The sequence below is a fragment of the Anomaloglossus baeobatrachus genome, chromosome 1 (genome assembly GCF_048569485.1).
Source record: "Anomaloglossus baeobatrachus isolate aAnoBae1 chromosome 1, aAnoBae1.hap1, whole genome shotgun sequence".
Lineage (NCBI taxonomy): Eukaryota > Metazoa > Chordata > Amphibia > Anura > Aromobatidae > Anomaloglossus > Anomaloglossus baeobatrachus.
In genome coordinates, this window is record NC_134353.1 from 771,377,553 (window position 1) to 771,391,425 (window position 13,873).

Consider the following 13,873-nt stretch of genomic DNA (forward strand, 5'->3'; position numbering starts at 1 on the left):
GCCTTCCATTGTAGTAGTCTAGTTAGCCGCCTTTGAACTGACTCTAAAGGGGGCTTTACACGCTGCGACATCGCTAATGCGGAGTCGTTGGGGTCACGGAATTTGTGACGCACATCCGGCCACATTAGCGATGCCGTTGCGTGTGACACCGATAAGCGATTTTGCATCGTTGCAAAAACGTGCAAAATCGCTAATCGGCGACATGGGGGTCCATTCTTAAAAATTGTTACTGCAGCAGTAACAAAGTTGTTCCTCGTTCCTGCGGCAGCACACATCGCTCCGTGTGACACCGCAGGAACGAGGAGCCTCTCCATACCTGCCTCCCGGCCGCTATGCGGAAGGAAGGAGGTGGGCGGGATGTTACGTCCCGCTCATCTCCGCCCCTCCGCTGCTATTGGGCGGCGGTTCAGTGACGTTTCAGTGACGTCGCTGTGACGCCGCACGGATCGCACCCTTAGAAAGGAGGCGGTTCGCCGGTCACAGCGACGTCGCCGGACAGGTAAGTATGTGTGATGTGTCTGGGCGATGTTGTGCGGCACGGGCAGCGATATACCCGTGTCGCGCAACAGATGGGGGCGGGTACCCACGCTAGCGATATCGGGACCGATATCGCAGTGTGTAAAATAGCCTTAACTTCTGAATGTCCTTTTTAAAATGTGGAGCCCAAAACTAAATCAGATATTCCAGATGTGGCCTTACAAGTGATTTATAGAGGGGTAACAATACGTTGGGATCACGGGATCTAATCTCTCTTTTTATACACCCTAGAATCTTGTTTGCTTTTGCAGCTGCTGCCTGACATTGAGTGCTGCTGCTCAGCTTATTTGTAATGAGAATACCCAAGTCTTTCTCCTGTTCTGTAGTCCTGAGTTTATTTACATTTAATGTATATGCAGCTATAGGATTACTCCGCCTTAGGTGCATTACTTTACATTTATCAACATTAAATCTCATTTGCCAAGTATCTGCCCATTCTGACATCTTATCCAGATCTTTTTGTAATATTGTACTATCAAGGTCAGTTTTTAATATCCTACATAGTTTGGTGTCATCAGCAAAGACTGACACTTTACTATCAATCCCATCCACATTGTCATTAATAAAGAGATTAAAAAGAATTGGTCCTAGCACAGATCCCTGCGGCACCCCACTGCTGACTATGGCCCATTTAGAGAATGTTCCATTTATGACTACTCTTTGTTTCCTATCTTTTTGCCAATTCCTTACCCAGTTGCATATAGTTTCACCTAGTCCTTGCTTCTGGAGCTTTAGTATAAGGCTATTATGTGGTACAGTATCAAATGCTTTTGAAAAGTCTGAATCAATCACATCAGCTGCATTACCAATATACTTCTAAATATGATTAAGAGAAAAAAATTATATTGATTTCCCAGGTTTTTGCCATTATAGTTCAAAGAAGGAACAAACTTAGATAACTGAATTATAAAAGTCACAAACAATACTTTTAACTTGACACTTAACATATCATGTCATCGAAATAAATAATGTGTAACTTACTGAATGTCATGTAACACTTTGTTACATCTGTGTCAATATCTATACATCATTCAGCACTGCTGCTAATAATTACATATACATTATTTGTTTTGCATATAATTAAATATGTATAGTTTTAAAAAAAATAAAAAAAAAATAAATATATATTACATATATATATATATATATTTTTACATATATATATATATATATATATATATATATATATATATATCTAATATATAAAGCTGAATGTGTGTATGTATGTATGTATGTATGTATGTATGTGTGTATGTCCGGCATTGGCATCTGCACCGTCGCAGCTACAGCCACAAAATTTTGCACACTCACACGTCTGAACCTCGAGAGCGTCATAGGCTATGTTGTGAGGCGAAATTTTAACCCCGCGCATTCCAATTTACCAATGAATTTTGCCCCTATCTACATAATGGGGAAAAGTGAACGAAAAGTGTATCCGCACTGTCGCTTTTACAATCACGAAATTTTGCACAGACACCTCATGTGACCCAGGGAACGTAGACTATGTTTTGACAGGAAAATTTAACCCCGCGCTTTACAGTTACTCTCCAAAAAACATGCCTCCATTAAAGTAAATGGAGCCTGGAACTACAGGTTATTAGTAGGAGCTGTGATTGGTTGCTATAGGAACAAAAGATATTCATAGTTTAAGAAGCTTATATGTTAGGTAATAAGATGCCTGTGGGGAGACGGATAGAGAGAGACAGACAGGAAAAGAGACAGAGAGATAGAGACAGACAGGGAAAGAGACAGACCTGGAAAGAGACAGACCTGGAAAGAGACAGACCTGGAAAGAAACAGACGGGGAAGGAGACAGACAGGGCACATTACTTGGCCAATTTAGTTAAATCTGTGTGGAATATCTGTGGTGTTGAAATATATGTTGGGAAATGCTTCTATTAGCTTAGTTTTTGCCTTTTAATAATTACATTTCTATCTATTTGTTTTGTTGTTTTTGTGTGCAGAATACATTTTTGTTAATACATTCTATTTTGTTAACAGCAATTATTAACCCGGGCGTATGTGTGTATGTACCGTGTTTTTCCAAAAATAAGACCTCCCCCAAAAATAAGCCCTAGCAGGGATTTTCAGCATTTTCGGAGCAAGGCTTAAATATAAGCCCTCCCCCGACAATAAGCCCTAGTCGTGGATCTATAATGAAGTGTCTGTGCAGCTAAAAAGGTTACAGATACTGCAGGACACTTCATTATAGACAGCGGGCACCCCGCAATTACACTCACCCGACACTGAGTGGCAGGACCTGTAGCTATCGCACACCCGCACACATCAGCTCTCACACACACACACACATGGCTGTGTGTCGGCTGTGTGTATCTGTGATCGGCTGCGTGTGCCTGCGATCTGCTGTGTGTGTGTGTGTGATCGGCTGTGTAAGTCTGCGTTTGGCTGTGTGTATCTGTGATCGGCTGTGTGTGCCTGCGATCTGCTGTGTGTGTGTGAGTGACTGTGTGTGTGTGTGTGATTGGCTGTGTGTGCCTGCGATCTGCTGTGTGTGTGTGTGTGTGTGATCTGCTGTGTGTGTCAGTATGTCAGCTAGCAGCAGGGTAGGACGGCGTGCAGCACCAACCGGAGATCACAGGGACGGCCTGGGAGCCACGCAGAACTCCTGGTCTGGTGAGTATGAGTCTCCTGGGAAGTGGGGGGGTCTGCTTTTTTGGGGGGGTAAACTTACCCCCAACCGTGTTTCTCCAAGAATAAGACCTCCTCCAAAAATAAGCCCTAGTGCTTTTTTGGGGGGCAATAAAAAATATAAGACAGTGTCTTATTTTTGGAAAAACACGGTATGTGTGTATGTCCGCTAAAGGAATTTGCACCGTCGCATTTACAATCACGAAATTTTGCACAGACACTCCATGTGACCCAGGGAACATCATAGACTATGTTTTGACGGGAAAATTTTACCCTGCGCTTTACAAGTACTATCCAAAATCCTGCCTCCATTAAACTGAATACAGGCTACAGCCTATTAATAGCAACTGTCAGTTGTTGCTATAGGAACAAAATAAACTGTTAGTATAACAAGCTTATGTGTGAGGTAATATGTGTCGGTGGGGAGACGGATAGAGAAAGACATAAAGAGAAAGACGTGGAAAGAGACAGACAGGCAAAGAGACAGACAGGCAAAAAGACAGACCTGGAAAGAGACAGACCTGGAAAGAGACAGCCCTAGAAAGAGACAGATGGGGAAAGAGACAGACGGGCAAAGAGACAGCCCTGGAAAGAGACAGCTGGGCAAAGAGACAGCCCTGGAAAGAGACAGACAGGCAAAGAGACAGCCCTGGAAATAGAAAGCCCTGGAAAGAGACAGGCCTGGAAAGAGACAGTCCTGGAAAGAGACAGCCCTGGAAAGAGACAGACGGACAAAGAGACAGATGGGAAAAGAGACAGCCCTGGAAAGAGAAAGCTCTTGAAAGAGACAGCTCTGGTAAGAGACAGCCCTGGAAAGAGACAGCCCTCGAATGAGACAGCCGGGCAAAGAGAAAGCCCTGGAAAGAGACAACCCTGGAAAGAGACAGACGGGGAAAGAGACAGCCCTGGAAAAAGACAGCCCTGGAAAGACACAGCCTGGCAAAGAGATAGATGGGCAAAGAGACAAACGAGGAAAGAGACAAACGAGGAAAGAGACAAACGAGGAAAGAGACAGACGGGGAAAGAGACAGACAGGCAAAGAGACAGCCCTGGAAAGAGACAGCCCTGGAAAGAGACAGCCCTGGAAAGAGACAGCCCTGGAAAGAGACAGCCGTGGAAAGAGACAGCCCTGGAAAGAGACAGCCGGGTAAAGAGACAGCCGGGCAAAGAGACAGTCCTGGAAAGAGACAGCCCTGGAAAGTGACAGACAGACACACATATAGAGACAGACACAGAGATAGAGAGAGACAAACAGACACAGAGATGAAGACAGATAGACTAATACAAATACAGATACAGAGATAGAAACAGACATAGACAGACACAGACAGAGAGACAGACAGACAGCGACACACAGACAGAGACTGGGAGAGAGACAGTTACTATCCCGGGCAACGCCCGAGTACTATATATATATATATATATATATATATATACGTACAGTATATATATATATATATATATATATATATATATAGATATATGTTAGTGTGCTGGTGTTAAACCTAGATGTGAAAAATTTAAGGTCCCGATTCATTTAGGCAATTTCACCAGAATTCTGGAGTAAGTTGCTTTGAAAAGTCATAAACTTGTGGAGCATTTCATAGTTGCCCAAACATTGAGCAACGTTTGGTGTTTTGCTGCCATGTTTCTCCCAGCCACTCCAAAATAGTTGGAGCTGTAGTGTGACAAGGCTCAGTATGTGCATGGCGCACATTTTTGTATAATTCATCGTCAGGGGGTGGCAAGATGTAACAGGGGAATGGGGCTTCTAGACTTGGACCTCAGGCTAGGGGGCGCTGGCTGCCTTTATTCTTTACTTTGTGCCTGCTTTTTAATCAAGTTTAGTGCGTTTTTTTGTTTTTCACCCAATTCAGTATTATATTGTATTTGGACCTTTTTTGAAGTCTATTTTATATCTGCTCATCTGATGTTATTTTGTTAGTTTGTTTTTCCACTTTGTGAGCAAAATTTTGCAATGTTTTAGACTAATTCACCAATCACAACTTTTTAAACAGTCGCAACATTCGTTGCAATATCGCTACACTCACCTTCTGGTGTACATTTTAGAACACCAGCCTTTTGACTCAATTATTGCAGTTTTTCGGCACCATAAAGTCATAAAACCAGTTTCAGGACAGGAAGAAAACCTAATTTTGACTTTCCAACAAATTCATGAATCACGTACGCCATGTTCATTAATTTGGTGCCAAAAACGTAAACTAACAGCACAAGAAAAAAAGGAAAGTGTCTTAAAAAAATACAAATGATGAATCGGAGCCTATGAGTACAAAGTAAAAAGTCATATGATAAGAAATATCATGTGTACATAAGAAGCATATTAAAAATTATCAGTAAGAATTAAGTTGGCATAACAAAAAACAAAGGAGTTACACTTTTATGGAAATTTCCATTATATCTTGATCGCTTTAAGATGTCAGGAATCACGGGAAAGAACACATGAAAATCTTCATATGGAAAGAGCAGGAAACATCTGGAGGAGGCTACAAAACATTTTAATTCTATTTACTATCAGGAAGTATTAAATTTGCAGCACTATGGAATAATGTAGACTATTAAAAGCTTATTTTTATGAAACTAACACAGGTTATTTATTCTTCTTCCATAACATGCCTGACTGCTCAAGACATTGAATAAAGGACAGGAAAGCAAACATGAGACTTGATTCACACACATCACTTAGGGAAGGTTTTCACTCTATTATGGTGGCTAAAAACCAGATATATGCTGGCAATGAGTGCGACAATATAAAATAATCTAAACAGTACACACCGCTCTATGACACTTACTACCATTCTTATGAGTAATCTCATCAAATGCTATTTAGCGAACATGAAATCATGAAGACATTTTCCATAGACGTAAGAAAGGGCAATTGTCTCCTGCACTATTGTATAATCAGTAAGTTGTGCTCAGAACAATGAATTTATATATATACAGTACAGACGAAAGGTTTGGATACACCTTCTCATTCAAAGAGTTTTCTTTATTTTCATGACTCTGAAAATTGTAGATTCACATTGAAGGCATCAAAACTATGAATTAACACATGTGGAATGAAATACTTAACAAACAATTGTGAAACAACTGAAAATACGTCTTATATTCTAGGTATAAAAGTAGCCACCTTTTGCTTTGATTACTGCTTTGCACACTCTTGGATATTCTCTTGATGAGCTTCAAGAGGTAGTCACCGGAAATGGCTTTCACTTCACAGGTATGCCCTGTCAGGTTTAATAAGTGGGATTTCTTGCCTTATAAATGGGGTTGGCACCATCAGTTGTGTTGTGTAGAAGTCTGGTGGATACACAGCTGATAGTCCTACTGAGTAAACTGTTAGAATTTGTATTATGGCAAGAAAAAAGCAGCTAAGTAAAGAAAAACGAGTGGCCATCATTATTTTAAGAAATGAAGGTCAGTCAGTTCGAAAAATTGGGAAAACTTTGAAAGTGTCCCCAAGTGCAGTGGCAAAAACATCAAATGCTACAAAAGAAACTGGTTCACATGAAGACCGCCCCAGGAAAGGAAGACCAAGCATCACCTCTGCTGCAGAGGATAAGGTTATCTGAGTCACCAGCCTCAGAAATCGCAGGTAAACAGCAGCTCATATTAGAGACCAGGTCAATGCCACACAGAGTTCTAGCAGCAGACACATCTCTAGAACAACTGTTAAGAGGAGACTTTGTGCAGCAGGCCTTCATGGTAAAATAGCTGCTAGGAAACCACTGCTAAGGATAGGCAAAAAGCAGAAAAGACTTGTTTGGGCTAAAAAATACAAGGAATGGACATTGGACCAGTGGAAATCTGTACTTTGGTCTGATGAGTCCAAATTTGAGATCTTTGTATCCAACCACTGTGTCTTTGTGCGACGCAGAAAGGGTGAACAGATGGACTCTACATGCCTGGTTCCCAATGTGAAGCATGGAGGAAGAGGTGTCATGGTGTGGGGGTGCTTTGCTGGTGACACTGTTGGGGATTTATTCAAAATTGAAGGCATACTGAACCAGCATGGCTACCACAGCATCTTGCAGCGGCATGCTATTCCATCTGGTTTGCGTTTAGTTGGACCATCATTTATTTTTCAACAGGACAATGACCCCAAACACACCTCCAGGCTGTGTAAGGGCTATTTGACTAAGAAGGAGAGTGATGGAGTGCTTTGCCAGATGACCTGGCCTCCACACTCACCAGACCTGAACCCAATCGAGATGGTTTGGGGTGAGCTGGACCGCAGAGTGAAGGCAAAAGAGCCAACAAGTGCTAAGCATCTCTGGGAACTACTACAAGACTGTTGGAAGACCATTTCCGGTTACTACCGCTTGATGCTCATCAAAAGAATGCCAAGAGTGTGCAAAGCAGTAATTAAAGCAAAAGGTGGCTACTTTGAAGAACCTAGAATATAAGACATATTTTTCAGTTGCTTCCCACTTTTTTGTTAAGTATTTCATTCCACATGTGTTAATTCACAGTTTTGATGCCTTCAATGTGAATCTACAATTTTCAGATTTATGAAAATAAAGAAAACTCTTTGAATGAGAAAGTGTGTCCAAACATTTGGTCTGTACATATATATATATATATATATATATACATATATATATATACATACTGTATGTAGAGACACAGTGTATATATATATATATATATATATATATATATATATATATATATACATATATATATCACTTTTTGCAAGTTTATACTGTTATAAAAAGGAAGAAAAGGATTTACAGCAATGCTCATGTCTGAATTCTAGTTAATCAACATATTCAGGCATGGTCTGCTCAATTTGCTTGAGCACATATCTGGTGGTATTCACTTCTTGATCCTACAGTGGTCACCTGCTCATGCTCTTTCCGGCACTTTAACATGCCATAGACAGAACTTCTGTTGAGTTTTAAAGTTGGCCAATAGCTGGTTTGTTAACCAAAATTGTAAAAAACAAGTGTTTATTTTATTCCATCCATAGTGGCTATAAAAAAAAAAAACAAAACCAAAAAAACCTTTCTTGATTTTCTTTGTTTCGCCGTAGTTTGTGCTTCACATGTAACCTGAAAAGAAGCAGGTAGGAAAAGGACTTCATGAATCACCGCTTGGTGCCCATGTCACAGGATTCTCCAAGCTTTTGCCTTTGAGATAAAGAATCAACCATGCAGTCAAGCTACGATTCATATTGCCTGAGGATTAGGTAGCATGACACTACTGATTCTATTTAACCCCTTCAAGACCTTTGCCATAAATGTACGTTAGAGTCATAATCCTGACGCCAAGCCTGCATAATCAGCCATCATATGCCTTTAACAGCCGCAGTTATAGCAAAACTCTGCCTGTGGCTGTTAACTTGTTAAATGCCACAATTGTGGTTTTTCCTGAAGAAGCCAGAAGGCTTTGAAAAGCATAGAAATAACCCACTTCCTTCTACTGATGTGTCCTGGATCTTTCCTATAGAGGTTTCTTCATGTCAGTGCAGAGTGAGCACGTGTTTCCTTCAACTACTGAGAGTGGGAGAGGGGAAAGTGGGAGAGAGAGAGAGAGAGTAGGAGAGAGGGAGAAAAGGAGAGAGTAAGAGATGAAGAGTGGGAGGGTGGGAGAAAGGGAGAGTGGGGGAGTAGGAGAGAGAGTGAGACTAAAGTGGGGTTTACATGCTACAATATCGTTAATGAATTATCATCGGGGTCACGTTGTTTGTAACGTCCTGAAATAAAAAATCGTTTTCTTTTTTTTAGCGATGTTGTTCCTCTTTCCTGCGGCACCACACATCGCTGTATGTGACACTGCAGGAGCGACCCACATCTCCTTACCTGCTTCCACTGGCAATTAGGAAGGAAGGAGGTGAGCGGGATGTTACATCTCATCTCCGCCCCTCATACAGCCCCTCCGCTTCTATTGGACACCTGCCATGTGACGTCGCTGTGACGCTGCACGAACCACCCCCTTAGAAAGAGCGACTTCGCAGAGCAGGTATGTGCGTGTGACGCTGCCGTAGAGATAATTTTCGCTACAGCAGCGATCACACAATATCGCACGTAAAACGGAGGCGGGTGCTATCGCGCTCGACATTGCTAGCCGATGCTAGCGATGTCGCAGCATGTAAACCCCACTTTAGTTACTGCCCCAGGCAACCCCGGGTACTAGAGCTATTATTTAATATAGAAGATATAGGCTGCTGGCTACATATATATAATATAACGGATAAAGGCTCCTGGCTGTGAAGTGGAATCTGATTGGTTGCTAAGGGCAACTGAGTCAGTTTCACTTTACACCATGTTTGATAACCCTACTACACATATTGTCCACCTACGTTTGGACCACCCTGTATGTATATATATATATATATATATATATATACATATATATACAATATAAACTACAAAGGTAACTAGCTGTGTATATATATATATACATATATATATATATATATATATATATATATATATATATATATATATATATATATATATATATATATTACAGAGGATATAGGCTGCTTGCTCTGTATGTATGTCATACAGTGGAAACAGGCTGCTGGCTGAGTATAAAGCACTTCTCATCGTTATTGGCACCCATGAAGTTTAAGTACATGGTGTGGAATATCTACTACAAAAATGAATCAAGAGAAAAAGCTTTTTTCTAATGAGCATGCGCGTTAAATGCAAAAGAGGAAATGATAAACATCAATATAAAACAAAAAGAAAGAAAAATAGAAAAGCCAAAAGCTTGCTGTGACATTGGCATTGGCACCCTTTACTTTAAATTAGAATGGAAACACATTTTGACTTTTGATAAATTGTCAGTGACCGTGAAATGACTTAGCCAATGAATGATGACTTCAGTGTTTTTAAAAGCTACATGGTAGGCCCTGTTCCTTTGTCACAATGGTGAAGTCAAAGGAGCTCTCTGAGGACATGAGAACTACAATTATTAGCAAACACTAGCTTTTCAAAGGGTATAAAGCCATCTCCAAAGACCTTAGTATCCCAATTTCAACAGTTTGCAATGTTATTCAGAAGTTTGCCAAGCATGGAACTGTCAAGAACTTAGCTGGACATGGGGGAAAGAGGAAAATTGACAAGAGATGTTTATGAAGATTTGTACATATGGTGGAATAAACACCATGTCAAACATTCAAAGATCTGAAGGCCAACCTCGAACAGTCTTGGGTCATGGCTTCAACAAGTACCATACGCCTCACAGTAAACCAAGCAGAGCTTTATGGACGAATGCTAAGGAAGAAAGTATTGCTGAAGAAAAGCCATGGACTGTTTTAAAATGGCCAGCAATGCGGTGATGGGTGGACTCGCAGATAACAAGGACCGGCGGACCTAACCAGATTTAATAAAATCAAGACACTACCCGACAGTTGGGGGCTGGTATTCCCAGGCTGGGGAGACCCATGGTTATTGAGACCCCTAGAGAAAAAATAGCAGCCTGCTGCCATACAGAATTGTTGCATCCATTAGATATGACAATCTCAGCACTTAACTCGGCTCTTCCCGATTGCCCTGTTGCGGTGGCAATCGAGGTAATAAGGGGTTAATCACATATAACCGCTATAACTAAGCTCTAGATTAGTAATGGGAGGCATCTATGAAACCCCATTACTAATCTGTAAGTGAAAGTAAATAAACACAAACACTGCAAAAATCCTTTATTTGAAATAAAACACAAAAAACACTCTCTTTCACCACTTTATTAAGCCCCAAAATACGCCTGCATGTTCAACATAATTCACACGAGTTCCCATGATGATTCCAGCTCTGCTACATCTGAATTCACAGTGAGCAGCATAGAACATGGCTGCCTGCTGTGAGCTTCAGATAAAGACTGACTGAGCTGTGCAATCAGCGCTGACATCACTAAGGTAAGTTGGAATCACAGCTGGAGCTTTCCACGGTCCTCCACCTGTGTCCCCAGGTAACCTGACAATAGTTGACCTCAGCAAAGTCAGTGACCTCACCTGAGGGCCTTCAACTTACTTCATTGATTCAGAACTGGTTTTGAGACTAGGATTAGAGACAGATAGATTAGAAGGACCCATTCAAGTTGTTGCCATTGACCGGATGCAGTTACTCCAAAACCTTCTGTAGTGGGTAACTGTAGAATTCACACTCAGAGTGGGAACGAGTCTTCACACTGAGTCCATTTCATGTTATGCATTGGATAACTTACCTGCGGGATTGGTGTTGGAAATTCCATGGCTGTGTATTGATAATCTTCTCATTCATTGCTGTCATAGGGATATTGTTAAGTGAATTCCCTATTGTCAAAATAAATGTCTTAATTCTGTACATGTTTTTTCTGCTAGTCTGGATGGTTTGAAGCTGTACCTGAAGTATTTTGGAAATATTTTTTCAGAAAAATAGGCAGGTATATTTTGTTCCTATCGTCCTTATGACTGTGCTATCAATCTTATTCCTAATGCCAAATTACTGAAGGCTCACCTGTATAATTTGTCGGGCCCTAAATTGTCTGCCATGAAAGAATATGTAAATAAAAGTTTACAGAAGGGTAATATTCGTCGTTCCTCCTCGTCTGTTGCTGCTGTATTTTTTTTGTTAAAAAGAAAGACAGGGGTCATCTTCCATGCTTCAATTTCCAGGAATTAAACAAAATTACGGTTAAGCATACTTGCCCACTTCCCCTTATCCCTGACCTATATATCAGCTTACGGGGGCTAAATGGTTTTTCAAACTTGATCTTTAAATTTGATACGCATCTGGATGGGTGATGAATGGAAGATGGCATTTTCCATATCCGACTGCTTATTTCAAAATATTGTCATGCCTTTTAGATTAATCTAAATGACAGCAGTTTTTCAAACCTTTCTAAATTATACTTTTTTTGATTGCATTGAAAGGTAATGGTAGTCTATCTGGACGATATTCAATTATTATTTTTTTGCCTGATCTGGATTCACATAATAACCATGTTTTACCAAAGTCTAGAGAAAATTCTTTGTTCGCTAAGTTGGAAAAATGTATTTCTTCTGTGCAAGAAATATCGTTTCTGGGGTTCATTGTTTCAGCTGAAGGCTTTAAGTTGGATCCTTGGAAGATGCATGCTAAAGGTGAATGGATTCAACCTCGGGACCTTTAAGCAATGCAATGGTTTCTAGGATACGACAATTACTACAGAAAATGTATTAGGGTTTTTTCCCAGATCATTAAACCTCTCACTGATTCTATATGTAAATGGATGGATTTGGTTGCCAGATGCTATTGGGAACTTTAATGAATTGAAAAAGTGTTTTATGTCCGCTCCTGATTTTATCCAACCTGATCTTCAAAATCTGTTCAAGGTCGAAATTTGATGCTTCTCAAATAGGGGTAGTGATCTTTATTGTCTCAAAGTCCCAAAAATGTTGACCAACTTGTGGCCATGTGCCTTTTTATCTAGGAAATTCTCGCTTGTTGAGAGAAATTATGATGTTGGGAATTATGAGTTGTTTGCTGTCAAATTAACTTTTGATAAATTGAGACATTTTCTGGAGTGATGTATTCATCAAGTCATGGTTGTGATGGATCATAAATATTTAGCTTATATTTAATCAGCCAAGTGGTTGTCCCCAACACAGCGCAGTTGGTCTTTGTTTTTCTGTAGATTAAATAATTCTATCACATTCAGGCCAGGGTCTAAGAACATGAGAGCTGAAGCATAACCATGTAGCCTTGATTCTGTTTATCCTCCAGAACCTTCATCCTCTATTCTTCCTCTGAGTATTGTGGTTTCTATGGCATCCTCAGAGTTGGAAGCATAGATCCAGGAAGCCCAGGTGTTGGCTCCTTCCACTACTCCAGAGTCCAAACTGTTTGATCCTGTGTAGTAAGGATCACAGCTACTCAGAAAGCTATTGCTGCTAGATTCTTTTGGTGAGCATCCATGCATAATAATGTTAAAGATTTTGTACCTGCTTGTGAAACTTGCACAAGCACTAAAGTCTGTCATAAATGGCTGGCTGGGGAATTGGCTTAATTGTTAATTCCCAAAAGACCATGTGCTCATTTATCCATTGATTTCATTTATGATTTGCCTTTGTCTTGTGGGAAAAATTTGAGTGGTAGTCGAACGATTTAGTTAAACAGGCCCACTTTGGTCTGTTAACAGTGTTACCTAATACCGAGACACTTTCAGATTGTTTATTAATCATGTGGAAAGATTGCATAAAATCTCTCTCAACATTGTATCTGATAAGGGATTCAATTTGTCTCCAAATTTTAGAAAGTGTTTTGTAAAAAAATTGGAATTCATTTGTCATTTTCCTTTACTTATCACCCTGAAAGCAACAGACAGAGATAACAGATCAGTCTTCGCAGCAAATTTTAGGATGTTTTGTTGTAGCTCAGCAGGAAGACAGGTCCTCATTTTGTGGAGATCATCTTTAACAGTAGGGTCAATACCTCTCCTGGAATCTTGCCTTCTTTTGTAATTATGGTTTTTGTTCTCATTTTGATGAATTTTCTACAAAAAGTTTTGGGTGTTCTGGAGTAGAGGTAGCCATGCAGAAACTCGGGGATGTCTGGAGGGAGGCACAAAACAATATTGGTGTTGGCCCAACTTCTTAACTAAAGGCCGATAGGAAGTGTTCTGCTGACCCCATCAACATAGTAGGGGAAAAGTTCATAAACCTACAAAGCTTCTCCAAAAAGGAGAATATGGCCCAATACCA

At 40.4% G+C, this 13,873-nt stretch overlaps 1 protein-coding gene across 1 annotated transcript in view; it reads right to left on the reverse strand.

The window, feature by feature from the left end:
- ADAMTS19 (ADAM metallopeptidase with thrombospondin type 1 motif 19) overlaps nucleotides 1-13,873 on the reverse strand; it is a 422,212-nt gene that overhangs the window by 348,473 nt on the left and 59,866 nt on the right. The gene's annotated exons all lie outside the window — the stretch shown is intronic.